Genomic DNA, 15,952 nt, shown 5'->3' on the forward strand with positions numbered 1-15,952 from the left:
GTGCTAATTTAGCCCAAAGACTAGATCCCTGTACATCAAACATAGCAAAAAGCACAATTAATTCACTCTGAAAATGTGGAGAAATGTCTCATAAACCTCAAACCAGGACATCCATAGACCTGGTTAAAAATACCAGTAAAGAGTGAGGAAGAACATCCTGAAAGAATGAGAACAATTGTCACTATCAAACCCTATTTGCTTTTGCAAATGGGTGACTTGAATTCATGATATAAATGTCTATGGAACACTAACAAAAATCTAATGATGATAAAAAGAAGCCATATGTAAAACAGAAGTTACAGCAGATTGACAAACTCTCTCCATCAAGGTGTTTCAACTAAAGAAAAAAAAGCAGTCCATCTGACCAAGAAGAACACTCCAATTGATCACAAAGAAAAGTGGGGATCATTACTCACCTGCCAACAATGTTTGAAGTAGAGGTGTGAAAGAAGCATCACAGAGCAAGAGTGTGGATCAAACAAGTACAAAGTGATCACACAAACCATCCTGGAACTTCACATATTTAAAAAAAAAACAATTTTGCCAGTGGAAAGCCAAGGTATGCAAAAAGATAAATGAGGTAGAAGGTCTATCTATCCTGTAATGTAATGAAAATGTAAGTCTCCCAGCATGAACCATGAATATCAGGTGAAGGTGGAAAAACTAAATAGCCCCCATTCACCTTTCCACTAACAAGGGAGGAATGGACTCAAAGTACACAGATGAAACCTCCAAAATCTCACAAACCCAAGTGACAAATTGAAGAAAAGTAGATGTTTGACCCAAACTGTACTTGCAAGAGGCTGACTTAGTAAAGAAAGACATCAGAGTCCAAATTCATCCCACAATCAAAAAAAAAAAAGGAACTTCAGAATTTCTAAGAGAAAATACTGCAGGCTGAATAGATCAAACCACAGCTTCAACTGAAAGTTACCCCCCCCCCCAACTGTAGAGAGGCACTAAATAACAAAAGAGGAATAGGGGAAGACAGATTGGCCACTATGCAAACAACTGCAATGGGGAATTCTTACCCACAAATATCACATCTAATTTATTATTTTTTAAATAAAATTATAATGATAGATAAATCCTCAAGGTGGCTTGAAAATCATAATCCATAATGGAATGATGTACAACACTTCATTAGGAAATAAAGTGACCAATGATTTATTGAGAACAAGTTATTTACACTATCTAAGTGAGGTGCTATATACAATATCAAGATAGAGAGCACACTGACATGGGTTGAAAGATTTGTAAATCAGATATTGCCAATGATATTTAAATGGGGTATAAAAAACTGGAGACTAATACTTAGATAGGAAAAGCCAATGTTGAAGAATAGCTAGTGTTAGCAGGTGGAAAGTATGTTTTTGAATTTCAAGTGGCATGGCTAATGAGGCTAACAATCAATTTTCACTTTTTCTCAATTTTTTTAATCAAATAAACTTATTTCCCCAAAACAGGAAATCCACTTTTGAGGACTGTTGTGTTTTATAACTGATAGCCAGTAACCTTTCTTTTCTCTACAATCTGTTTAAGGTAAAGCCTAGAATTTTGTAGGTTATATGAATGTTTTTAGTTCCCATGACTATTGAACAAAAATCAAATTTGCATCCAACCTTGAAGATGTTTACCTTATAGAATTTAATGCATTTTTAGTATTTTATAAAGAAATACAATGAAGTTATTTCACTGAAATTTAACCATTAATAGCAAAATTAGTTAACTGAAGAGTTTTCTGTGACTAATCAAAAACCCATCTTCACTCCCAGAAATTGTATGTTATACTACTTGGACTTCATAGGGATACTGATATGTTAAAAGAGATATTAAAATGGAAAAAAATACATTAGGTTTCATTATTATTGTAGACAGTTCTAGTTTGGGCCTAAAATGACTGGAATATTAGAACTGATACGTAATTCCATTGAAAGAATACAATAAAGTTCCCTGTAGTTGAGCAGAAATAACTTGAAATGACAGGCTAAATCTACAATACTGGCATACAAAGTATACAATCTGAAATAAACATGTGCTTGACAAGGTTAAAACATGCCTTGTAACTTAAGTTTTATGTTTTATTAACTCAGAATAAACTTCAACAGTAGTTGTACTTTAAAGCTCTAGACAACAACAGCAATTAAGACTGTAGCAGTAATTTAATAAAGTGTGTTAACTCCTTCCATACTGAAGTTGGTAAAATTGACTATCTTTGTAATCACAAAGAAATTATCAATTTCCACACCATAACTTTTCATATATATTATATATCTTCACAAAATTTGACAAGTTTTCAGAAAACACTACAAGTATTTTGTTCTCAAAAAAAAGGCAAATTTTAACTAAGCGTTTTTACTAAACATTTGCCTGTTAATAAAGAAACTCAGCATGTTAACTATTCCAAGTGCATAACTGATTTATGTTGATTAAAATTACTTTTCTTTATTGAAAAATTCTCAAATTTCATTTGTACAGCCTCTGAAACCTAAATAAATAACAAGTGTATTACATCAGTAAAACAATGTAACATATATTAAATTCTTTGATAGTCTGAAACTTTGTCATTCTGTTTGTTGTAAATAATATAAAACAGAGAATTACTGCCAGTTTGTAAAAGAAAATGTGATAAGTGGACATAAATGGATCTGACTTTGCAGTTTGTCTCTGTACACAAAGATCAAAGTCTATGAAAGTCAGACTTTGCCTTAATATGTTGCATACAGATTATGAGTTTACTTGTGCTTCACACAGAGCATCTATGGTGGTGTTTATTAAAACTTTGAACATGATAGGAGTCAGATGCATTTTATTTTTTTCATAATTCAACTATATTTTTTATTATTTATTTGAAACTTATAGAGCATGTACATGAAGATGCCTAGTAAATTTCTGAAGTGTGATATCTGGCAAAACACTTTCCCATAAAGAATGGAACCACACAAAACTTGCACAGGTGCCATGTTTAACTTCTTTTCTCATGGGCAGTACAAACTATGCAGGCTCTGGTAGGAAATTTCTTTTTGCCTATTAGTGAAATGAACACAGGAACATTTTTATGTCACCAGATAGTCTTTCTGGGTGATCCTCATGCAGGGTTCTCCTTGTACCTTTAGATGATAGACTTGGTTTGTCCCTCTCTAGTTCCAGTGTGTCTTTTTTCTCTTTGTCAGTAATTCATTCTCTTTCCACAGAGAGGAGGAACTGCTTAGATTTTAGTTTTTCTATTGAATCAGAGTTTTGTAGTTCATATATGAATTGAAAAGGCCACAATGTATTATATAAAGTACTATCTTTTTTTGTCCATTTCACTGTTTTACTGAGAATAGCATAGTAAGAGCTACTGATTTGCACAATCAACACTTTTCATGTGGGTACTGTATTGGAGAACACACAAAGGTTTTTTATTTCCTCTCCAGTTATTATATTTTTCTTTCCTGTGGTAGATTCAGATGAATATTGTCTTTCCATATGAAAATGAGAACATTAACTTTTCTATAGAAAGCTGTTTTAATCATTTTCTCATTGTTGAAACTTCAGCCAAACTTAGTGGTAACCCTCTATTCACTTTGATTGTTCCACAGACTGTTGATTTACATTCTAGGAACATTTCTCAATCTTGGATTATGGTATCATGTATACCAGGACAATTATTGCAGTACTTCCACTGCAAACTCATAGTAGTTTTCTCCTATTTTTTTTCCCCTCACCAGTATAAATCTCCATGTTACAAACTTAATCCGTGTCACTGTTACAATCTATTCTTATTCTCATCAGCAAGATTATATTCAGAATTTTAGATGTCCTCTCCATAAAATCATGCCCTCATCCAATGAAAACTTAGTTTAGTTTGTATAGTGTTATGAATTTATTGAGGAAATAATTCTGTACTGGTTTAATTTTGAATAGCCTGCCTGAAGTCATCCATTTTCTGATTATCACTGAAATGCCAGAATGTCTACATTTGTTCAAATCCATTTCAGCTCATTGTCTGCAAAAGTACTGGGCTAATCAGAAGAGGATCTGTTTACTGATAACATTTCCTTGTCTGTCCCATTAGTAGAATAAGACCTAAGAAATTCCTCATGTCTGTAGGTGTAACTTGAGATCACTGAAGTCTTTTAGATGACATTTCATGTTTCTTTACAGTTGTAATTATTATAAGTACACATTAGACTTGTCATGGCAACAATACTTTCGGGTTTGGATGAAGTTATAGTGACTCTAGGATTTCCTTCAAACATTTCTACGTTTTGATCTATTTACGACCAATTTTCATTAACACAATGGGAAAACAAATCACCAACATGAATATCTTTAGAACCATCATTTCCTGATACAGAATCAGTTGAGAGCACAACACCTTTACGTATCTTTAAGTGTCTTTCCAATAGGTACTTACCTGCCCTCACATAAACACCTATTCTCATTCAATGCTATACTCCATATGATAAAACTGTTTGTCCACAACAAGCCTTTTATCTCCCCTCAATTGCAATAGACAGATTCTAATGTATCTCTTACACAAATCATCATGTAACAACCTTCTATCAGTAAAAAGTGCAACATACTATAATTATACATGTGACAACCTCTATTCAATTCCACTAAACTATCACTTCAAGTTTTGACAGCAGATGGAAGCATTAGTTTTCAGTGGTTAGGAAGTGTGAGAGAAGACAAGTAACTACCAAATATATTTTCAGTATAGGAAAACTACAACTTCTGATACAGTACGTTACCTCCACTCACATAAATAGCTCAAGTCCCACACACTGAAAAGTTGGAAGAATCTCTGCAAGGGAAAGAAAAAGCATCTTAAAGCCATTTCCTAAGACAAGAAGTTAGATTCTAAGATCTGATGTGGGAGATCACATCACTTCTGAACCAGGTATACTCCTTGTCCATCATAGAAAAATGTCACACATGCAGGCAGGAAAACAGAAGACCACATCAAAGTGGGAGAGAAATAAGTTTAGACAGTGATCTGAACCATACAATATTTATGGATGTGTTCTGGGTGTAGAGTGGCTAGGGTGAGAAGGACAGTACACAGCAAGTCAACTACATCCAAAATACATGCCACCAGGAACTGACATTGACAAAGGTGTAGAATGAGGATCATGCCATTGGTATGCTAACTACAATTCAAAACCTTGCCACTTAATATTGACAGCCATGTAGGGATAGGAAAAGGATCATACTGTCTTTACCTCAAGTTAATGAAACTAAAGAGGGTCAAGAACCCTCAGAAGCATGAATGGGGTATATATTATTATAAGAAACTGATAGATCAATCCAGGACTCCAACAACAGGTATCAAAAAGATGTCTACAAAATGTCAACTATCTCTCTTAAAATTTAAGTTGACCAGAACCACCTCAAGCATAATAACTTCCTCAGAATAATAAACATTAAGTGATGGTGGAAGGGGAAAAACTGCAATAATCCACAAGTATCTCCACCATGACCCACAACACTGATGGAATAACAAGAATACAAATGAAGGAGGAATATAAACATCTGTAATACATGTGTAAAGAACTATGTTGATTGGTTCAACTATAAATCCAAAATCCAACCATTGGAAACTGACATCTGAATGGGGATAGGATGAGAGATCTTAATTACACGGGTGAAAAGCAATTTTGATAACTCACTCCCATTTATTTTTGTTTCACATTGGAAAATATTAAGTTATCCACATCAGCAGAACTCCACTGTCCTTCTTCTAACTGAATGGTTTTTATCATAATTTTTATATTTTGTTTGTATTTCATTAAACCATCCAAAAGGGTGATTCCATGGTCTACCTCCCCAGCACTTGGAACTTAAAAGTGGTAAAGACTCTCAAACTTAAATAGAATGGTGACAAAAACACAGCTGAGAGTCTAGAGGAACAACACCACCTAAGACAATGCAATGGCTGACCACAACACCATATTTTTAAAAGTAGACCATTAAAAATACAAAGTGGACAGTTTCAAGAGTAAACCTATGGAAAAACATGTCTAAACATAGGCTATTGTGACTTAAGTGTTACAAAGACCACACATTAATGCATCAGTCCCAGATAAAAGAAAATGATGAGTTGAAAAACTATGACCAATGCGTAACCTTGCCAGGACAACTTCCTTCTTCCGATCCTTCCTGAAACACAATAGCAAAAGAGTTAAAGAAAGTTTAATTGAGAAAAGCTTGTTATCAAGTTGCTCATTCCAAGTCAACTGCCAACTGTCACAGAGCCGAGCCTTGAATACAGGACCATAATCCATATATGGGACAGGTATGGCAGTGTCAGTGAGCTCATTCCTGTGAATGCCAACCTAACATGGTATCCAGAAAAACTGGAAAAAAAAAAAAAAGGCCAGCCAGTTTTGAATATCGATGAGAAGATGGTGAGAACAAATGTAAAATGATTCTAGGGCCAGTAGAGAGCTAAAAAGAGTTGGTATAAATAGTACAACTGGTGTACTGCATAGCTTCTACGTGATCTAGGCAAGAGAAAGAGCATATAACTTGTCAGTCAACCCATCAACTGTAGAGTAAATCCTGTGTGCAACCACTGAACCATAACAAACCATGGCAGAGCCAACAGTCACTTGATTTCAAACCATTTGTATAAATTGGAATGGAAGGATGATTTGAAAGATGTCTGGCAAATATGATTTTGTAACTTGTGGTAGAAAAGATGCTAGTTGTGAACTTAATCTAAGGTTCCTTATGGCTTTAACATCTTACCTGCTGAGCATGGGCACTGGCCCACTGGAATGAATTGCACTTGTAAAGTGCGGGATACCTATGAAAGGTTTCCCATGCACGTTTTTAAACCTTCAATGCCATTTGGCAGGCAGCACTCCACCACAGATGAGGATACTGTGGTTTGTGCAGCTGCCTGGATAATACAGTCAGTCACTGCTGCCATGCAGTTGTCCACTGATGGCATACAGAGGACAGCAGGATCAAGTTCCAAGAAAGCAGTGAAAGAGGAGCAATTGGTCTGGTCCAATTTTCACTGAGACATGCTGGTCAGGTGGCAATGACCATGGCCAGTCTCCCTCAAAATGATAGGAAAGTGATCACTACCCATGGGTCACTGTCTACCCTTCAAGTATAAGAACCAGTATTGAAGAGAAAGAGGTTGTGATCCATGAGCATATGCTCTACAGAACAACCCCTCCCATCAATATCAGCACCACCCCAGAGTAGATAATGTCCATTAAAGTACCCTAGGATTAAAAAGAAATATGGCAACTGTTCAATGAGGGCACCAAGGCTGATTGATCATAGATCTATTCAAGAGACAGATGGAGAGAATAAACAGTGATGTCATGATCAAAAGAAACACAGATGGCAATGACCTTCAAGAATTTATCAAGCAACAAAGACAGGATAGTTGCATGCTGGTTGACCAGTAGTGCTACCCCTCAATGCATTCATCCATCACACAACCTGTCATCCTGGTATAAAGAAAATTGCAAAAAGATGACTGTATCAACAATTTTCAGAAATGTTTCATGTAAGGAATCAATAATTGCCTTGATGTCATCAGATTAAAAGGAAACCTCAACAGTTTTACTGTATCAATGTGGCCATTCTTATTTAGGTGGACAACCTTTCAGTTTATCACATAATTTTTCTTTATTAGAAGTAGGTATTTCAATCTCCATGGGTTCCGCCCTGACTCAAATTAGCAGATCCCTGCCAGTAGATTTGTATTCCAGCAACTGACGGTAAGAATGAATAACAATTTGACACCACTTGGGTCTCAAGAAGATAGATCAAAAACATATGCCAAAAGTTTAAGCCAAAGGAAGTGGACCCAAGCAATCACTGGAAAGAATAGTGGGAACAGAGACAGGAGTAGACGTGGACCTATCAACACGTTTATCCAACAGTGGCAAAAGACTTAGCCCATAGTTTGAAAACAACTCTCTTGGAGGCATGGAAAGATATGTCTGCACTCCCACTAAAGCAGTGGAATGTAGTGCAGCAGTGTATGTCCGAGATAGAGTTGGTGACAATAACTTCAGAGCCTTAGGATAACAAATGTTCTGAACAATTTTCAATTGCTGTACCACTTTCTCCCCCACCCACCTAGGACAAAAATGAAAGTAAGATGGATGAGGAGAGCCACTACAATCAACACAATGAGTGTCAATTTGCACTCACAGGCATCATAGTCTCTGATACTGCAATAAACACATGTCAAAGAACTAAAATATAATGTATCCAAGAGACCAAACTGCAACACTGGAAACTCTGAGAAGGTTGAAAATCTATAGCTATACCTTTAAGTTCAAATAACCCACCTAGGCAAATGGCAGATGGACTTGGTGATGTGAACTCACTACAGAAACTCCTTGCATGGAGAAACCAGCAAGGATCACTGACTTGGAAAGATTCTTCAAATCCTTTTCAACAATAATTCCTTGTGAGGAATTCCAAGTAGCATGGGGACTAGCCTCAATCGGTATATCCCCAATGGTCTTCAAATGCAAGAGGAGCTCTCTGAGTTTTGGGGTAGATCTTTCCACCAAGATGTCCTCAGAACAAACATAGCTTCTTGATTGACTTAGTACAGCCAGCAAGCATCTCTCATCCTTTCTGAATAAAAAAAAAAGATATCATTTGCCCTAAAGATTTCTCTGACAAAGAATGTAGTAAAATGAGAAAAGGAGTTACAAGTGCAGAAGAAAGAGAAAATTGCTATTCAGTGTTTAATGTAAAAAATACAAATGTGAGAAAAAAGTATAATAAGGAATGGGAAATGAAGTTAAACATTTCTCTAATATAATGAAAAAATTAATGAAGAAATCCTACTTCAGAAATTAAATGATTAAAGTTACAAATGCATATCACATGAAGAGCACCAAAAGAAAAATGTCTGAATGTGAGTTCTGACAAACAAGAGATGAAAGTTCGGTATAATTGAATATAGAGAGTCACATGCATCATGACAGTATGTTATATTCTTATTGGTGGAGGGTTGATGATTTGCACAAAAGACACACTGGAATCAGTCAATATGAAACAATGATTTTTTAACATATGAAAAGCAAAATTGAATGAGAATAGTTATATATTTAAATGGAAGTTATGTTCTGTATCAAAATTGAATGAGAATAGTTATATATTTAAATGGAAGTTATGTTCTGTATCAAAATTACCAGACAGGGACATTTTTTTGTATCATTCTCAAGTACTTTTGCTTACTTGAATTTATTGTTAATGAATACTTACATGTATTACAAAATAACATAGACACCACTAAAAGAAACATTTCTTAGACATGAATTGAAAACTACCAGCTACTTATATGACAAGAAATAATACCACCTTCTACACAGTTCAACAATTTTTTTTTTATATACAGGTAAGAAGTAGTAGAACAAGTGCAGTAATAAAATAAATCATCCTGTTTAATATTTATCTTTGAAATACTATTTGCATATAATGTAACTGATAAACCAAGTTGACAAGTCCATTTATCCTCATTTCTGAAACCATTTCCTTTACAACTTATTGTATGGATTTTTCTTCACAAAAGAACAACAATGCATGTTTAAAATATTTCTTCAGGTATCACATATTAGTACTGAGATGAATAATATCTTTGTATTTAATGTGAAAGTTACTGGCTCATATAATCAATTCTCATTAGTCATGAACTGTTTATGAGAAACACATGGTAAGTTAAAGCAATGTTAGTTTGTCAGGTCAAGTGCTACTTTCCTAAGAATGCAATACAAAATAACATCATAAACTCATAAAAGCACATGTATAGTAACTATGATACCATGTAAAATTACACAGGTTTTGATGTTGTTGTTACAACACTTTCTTACGTGCTTTGTGCACAATGCAATTTCTTATTACACCATAAATTATAATGGATTTGATAAATAATCCTAGCAATGGCACCTAAAACAAACTACAAATTATAAACTTCTGTTGTAAGATATATTAACAGTTCAGTAACATGCTAACTCACCTTAATGAATGATCTGTTTTTACATTCTCCTAACACCTGTTAAATCCAGAAATTTTTGAAAGAAAATATCTATACTTACCAATCCAAGCAGATACACTCCACCACCAACTATAAAGGCAGATACTGTTGTTCCAATAATAGCAAACACCAAAATTGATCCTATGTTTTGAAAAAAGTTTCCCTGAAGAAATATAATAACAAAAATTATAAAAATAATATATTGAAGAATGCCACAATTTTCCAATTAAAATTTTTTTATGATAAAAGATAACAGCATGTGCAGCAAAGTTTAGAAATTTAACACTCATGTAAATTCAAATTTTTGATTTCCATCATTCCATCAATAATAAAAAACAACTGTATTGAACTTTAAAAAATTATAATAATTATATAATATAAACAAAAGTAATTTGTTGCAAAACACGTATCTCATATTGTTCACACTTTGATACATATGCATATAAAAACAGCAACAGACATTGTACTATCTTTTACTGTGATGAAATAGAGACTAGAAAATGTGCAACATTAAACCAGAAAATAATTAGTAGTTCTTAATTCTCTGCTCCAGCAATGTAAATTTGTTTCCAGCACCCCTGTAATGTTACACAGCATTTATATTTCCTTATATTGTACATTTTAGTCCAAACATTATTTCCAAGCTTACATTACACATTTTAGCACAACCAGTCAGTGTGAAAAGAAGCCTGGGGTTAAATATCTCTTCAATATATATTCTAGTTATAAAACTTTAATTTCAACTGTGATACCACCTCTGTTTTTATACTATTCTAGAGTATTCACATTCTGCTGAAGATAAAATTAGTAATGTTCTGAAAAAAGAAGGAAACATTTAAAATTAATCTTGTAAGCACTGACAAGAAATATTTTTGTCTTCCAACTTGTTTACCAGATCACTGGGAAGTAACCTATTACAGCTGCTGAAGCATAAAAATCAATTCATCTAAAAACAGACAATGGGCACTCTATTTTTCCAACATGAAGCATACACTGTTACCACAGAGAAATGAAAGACAAATGCAAAATAACACATAGGTCCTACACTGAAAAATTCCTAAGAGATACAGCAACTCAGAATTATGAAACACTCAAATGTATCAGAAAACTTTAAAAGGTTAGACCAAGATCCACATGCTTGAGAGAGTAACAGTGTTATAACAGTCACTCAATGAAGTTGGACATATTATGATAGTTATTCAGTTATGTAGACTAAAATGTTACAAAAATTTAGAAGTACATGTTGTTGTGAAATTTACAACATGATCATAACATATACACGAATGGCTCAGAGTAATGAAAAACAATATAAGTGAACCTGACAAGAAAATTATTACTATCATAAAAATATACTTGTTTGATATTCTACATATCTAACCTTCCATAAATTAATTTCACATTTATAAACTGTACTGTTTACACAATATATAAACAGTAATTTTATATACTCTAGTTCGGTGATTGGCTACATTTGCTAAAGGGTTACTTATTATCTCACTACATTACCAAGTTACAGTACAGAATGTCATTGGTAAATAGTAGATGCTACTATGTGAAGAATATTAAATATTCTACATATGCTATACTTTCAAGTAAGATACATCAAGGGTATGTACCTTAACAAGTGTGTAATAAAAGCCCCCTAATAATGTCTGTCTCAAATAAGCAGTTGTACAAGCAATGCTTGTACATATTTGCAAGTATATCAGAATATGAGATCTAATGACAGTGTAAATGGGGTTATACATATATATATTCCTTGTTTTAAAAAGTTCTCAATTTAGTTTATCAAGTCTATCTTGTACAAAGCACAATTCATAAAACAGAAAGCTCATCAACTGATATTATTGAGGTCAGAGTTTGGTAATTGGTTACATTTGCTAATGGGTTACTCAAAAAGCTTATTATATGACTACATTCAATTGCTCAATTAATACAATTTTAACCACTTAAAGAAATTTAGTAAACATAACTCCTTTTAATAGGCAAAATGTACACTTAGCTGAAGTAAAAAACCTAATATTTTTTTGATATGTAAGCTATATTTAAAGTTAGACAACATAAGAAACTGAATAAAATCATTTCATAAAATACAACTTTTTGTAGTTGTAACCTCATATTAAAACATTTGAAAACCATTACATGATGCATACAAATAATACTAAAAAGGCTATTCAAAGATAGTATTACTGTGTTAACAAGTAACAATATTTTATTTCTCCACACTACCTGTAGTAATTTTCATTTTTATAACAACAGTATGACATCAGTTGATGGTTTAAAAGTTATGTATGTAATGCTGTAACAAAAACCTCAGTATTTTTCATTAAAACCTTATTATGCATTGAACAAATTATCTAGTTAACTATTATGTGAATTTTATATACTAACATAATCCAGTTTAAATTACAATTTTTATTTAAACATCAGAAACTATATATTGTGAGACTAGAAAAGATGTCAGTTGAAACTTCCAGAGAGTTTACTTGTTGAAACAGGTAAAATCTGCACAACAGGCAATTTGACTTAATTATTTTGTCATTATTCATGATCTGATAATGTATGATCTCCAAGTTTGTACTGGATGGTTACAACACATGTATGGCAAAAACTTGTTTTAGTTGCTATGTTTCAGTTCTATAACCATCATCAGGTTTAGCTATTAAAAATGCAAATAGAAGAATAGAACACAAAACATATATACAAAGTTAGATGTGAGAAATACAATAATATATTTTCTGGTTTTGTCACACAACAATTAAGCATAAAGGATACTGAAAAGAATTTATCAGAACTGAGGATCTTCAGAAAATAACTTGTATAACAGTGTTTGTTAACTAGCTGTTTCTTGACCTCTGTAAAAATCTTTGTGCTACAAGATTATAATTCCCTTTATTCTGATAAAATAATGATATCTTTATAGAAGTCATAGCTTGGAGAGCATATTCCACTCATCACAAAATTACTTCAAGAGTTCTGTGATTTAAAATTGACTTTGTTAATTGTCAATTACTAATTTTTTATATGAAATAACCAGAAAATAAAAAGGATCCACTGGGTGCAATTTAATTATTATATTGATGCTGCAGTTGGAAAAACAGGTCTACTTTTGTACTTAGTTATTATTTTATACTGTATAGGATTTGTTGTTGTGGGTAGAAGTTTTTAACTGTGCCTTAGTAACAAGTAATAATTACAGCAATATGCATGGACACTTGAATTGGAAAACGTTTGGAGCCTCAGATTGTGTGAAATTTAGTCATGTTTGGAAAAGTGGGTTCAAACTTAAATACTCTTCTGTTTAGTCTTAGTTATATAGTAAAACTAGTGAAAATTTATATAAATAATTTTTTACAATTTTCTTTTTTTAGTGATAATTTTAACAGCTATATTTAGTTTTTACTTTTGTCATTTCACCTTTTCTTCCCCTTCTATTTACTTCCAAATCTTCTGCAAAAGTAACAAAAGAGATTATGAAAAACACATGAAGGTATGTGTGTTTATGCAATTGTTACTGTTAAAATTGGAACCAGAAGGTAAACAATACATATTACAATAAATAGAAATTTTGTTCGCAGAAAAACAAAATGTAAATTTGTACAAAGCAATAAACAAAATATTTTCTATACAGTAAAGATGGGGCAAATTGCAATTCTTGTCAAGTATACAGCTTTTGATATCTAATCAAATGATAGACGTCATCACACATATTGAAAAGTGCACTGCTGGCATAAGATACCATTTTTATTATTGTATTTTGTCATTGTTTTTCATAAATTTAATAAAATGCAGAGTTTTGCAAAACAGAAGGGTCATTGCATGCACTTTAAGTGAAAGCAACATGAGACAGTAAGAATTAGTGATTCACACCCACATTGGACTATTTTTTCTATTACCAATGATCAGTCCTAATAAATCCTCAATCTTCCTCAGGATTTCCTCACTGCACAAATTATACAAGTCAGGAGAAAAGACAAAGCCTTGTATCATACCTCTCGTAAGTTAGATGAAATCAATTTGTTTTATATCTTCACTGGTGCAGTTTGGTTCCAATAGAGGTTTCTTAAAAGTCTCAAGTCTTTTACCATCAATGTATAGTTCTTCCAGAATTTTCATTAACTATACATGCTTCATTCTATCAAAAGTTTTAATGTAATCAACTAAACAAGATGTCCTTTATTTTCATTGCCCTCTCTAAAAAACATTCATACTATAAAAATAGTACTCCTAGTACTATGGTCTTCAATAAAACCAGATTGAACTTTTGCAACCTCTAGTCTAATTCTACTTCTATTTCTCATCATGAACACCTTTAATAGGATTTTTGTCACATGTCTCATTAAACTGATGGTATCCACAATCAATGTTTCATAAGCTTTTGAGAAATGCAATAAAGATTAATTTAATATGATCCTCATTTATTTTTTATAAATCTCATTGATAAAAAATTAACTAATTCTGTGGCTTTACTGGTTTTCATTCTGTTGATAACTTTGTATTTCTGACTTACGAATTTTTAGTTTGGGTACATTCTTCTTAACAGAGGGTTTTTCTTCACAACTTTTATAGAATAAATCTTCATTATACTCTGATCATCTTTTCAATACTTGTTTTTGTTCCATAATTACATCAACATTCTTAGTTTTTATACATTCACTAGCAGTGCATCCTTCTTTACCTGTGATGCTTTTCATATTCCAACAAATTAATGCAACATCTGGATCTTTTTTCATTTCTCTAGATTTTTATTTAAGCTATTTTTTTCATTTCATTAATGCATGTTCATCAAATTCTTTACTTAAGTTTCTTAAAGTCTTCAATACCACAAATTTTATCTTCCTCCATCATTTATTTCCATTTCTTTGGCTCTAATTTTAATGGAATAATCTCTATAGATGATTCAACTAGTGCTTCTTTTACCATTTTGACATATTGTCTTCATATTCAAGTTCTTGAAAATGGTTTCTCACTGCAACTGTATGCCTTTCTTCAACCCTATTACCATGGGTATCCTTTACTTTACATGATACGAGGTTTCAGAGTCTTTCAAAATTTTGTTAAATTACTTTCCGTGTATGTTATACCAATTAAAATAGCACAAAACCTCAACTAATAATTGATAACTTAATAGTATACAAGTTTTAAGTTTTAATTCTACAAGGCAAATTTTAAAAAATTCTGAATTTCTCCTAGTTTGACCCACATGATACTTTTTCTCTTGGCATGCCATCTTTCCTATTTTATCCACCAATTATCTAGAACATAACTTCTTGTGAAGCACTGAAAGACATAAGTTATGAAATAAAACAGGGAACTATTTGAATAAGCTATTTAAAACCAAAACAAATAAACAACAAAACATACAACAACATGTAAGATTAAAATAAAGGTACAAACAGCTAAGACAATTCTGTTTTAACAGTATTTTTTGTTTTTGTTTTTTTTTACTCTTACTTTTACTTTTAAGCATATGAAATTCCTTTTTTATATACAAACTTTTCAGACTAAAGTAAATAAACTTCATGGTCTGAATTCTAGTGAACACTTAAAACACTGTCACAACATTCAGTACTCAAAGAGAGAGAAAAAAGCATATGAGACTGAATACACCGTAAAATACATACTAAGTCGTTAACTAAAGGTGCAACTGAAGTTGATCAACTATGCAATTCCCACCATAGAGGGAACCAAACATGATGAGTAGAAGAACTTCTTGTGAGATTGATGTGAAAATTAAAATGGCATATGGAGGTGACTTAAACAGGAAAAAAGAGAAAGAGAGAATAACAAAACTGACCTACTACCACAACAAAGAGAAAAGGAAGAAGTATTATATTTTATTTTAAAGACCTACAAATGTACTATAACCAGTATAAAGCAAGAATAATATATCCTTCTGTTTGTGCTTGCTGAGAAACTGTGTGAAGTTTTTATCCTTAC

At 32.5% G+C, this 15,952-nt stretch overlaps 1 pseudogene across 1 annotated transcript in view; it reads right to left on the reverse strand.

Moving 5' to 3' along the window:
* The window catches only part of LOC143236473 (sodium/hydrogen exchanger 8-like), a 100,487-nt pseudogene that overhangs the window by 37,582 nt on the left and 46,953 nt on the right, over window positions 1-15,952 (reverse strand). Inside the window, exon 7 of the transcript XR_013019563.1 lies at window positions 10,074-10,175. The product of XR_013019563.1 is annotated as a sodium/hydrogen exchanger 8-like (transcript). The remainder of the gene's footprint in view (window positions 1-10,073; window positions 10,176-15,952) is intronic.

The sequence above is a fragment of the Tachypleus tridentatus genome, chromosome 13 (genome assembly GCF_004210375.1).
Source record: "Tachypleus tridentatus isolate NWPU-2018 chromosome 13, ASM421037v1, whole genome shotgun sequence".
Taxonomy (NCBI): Eukaryota; Metazoa; Arthropoda; class Merostomata; order Xiphosura; family Limulidae; genus Tachypleus; species Tachypleus tridentatus.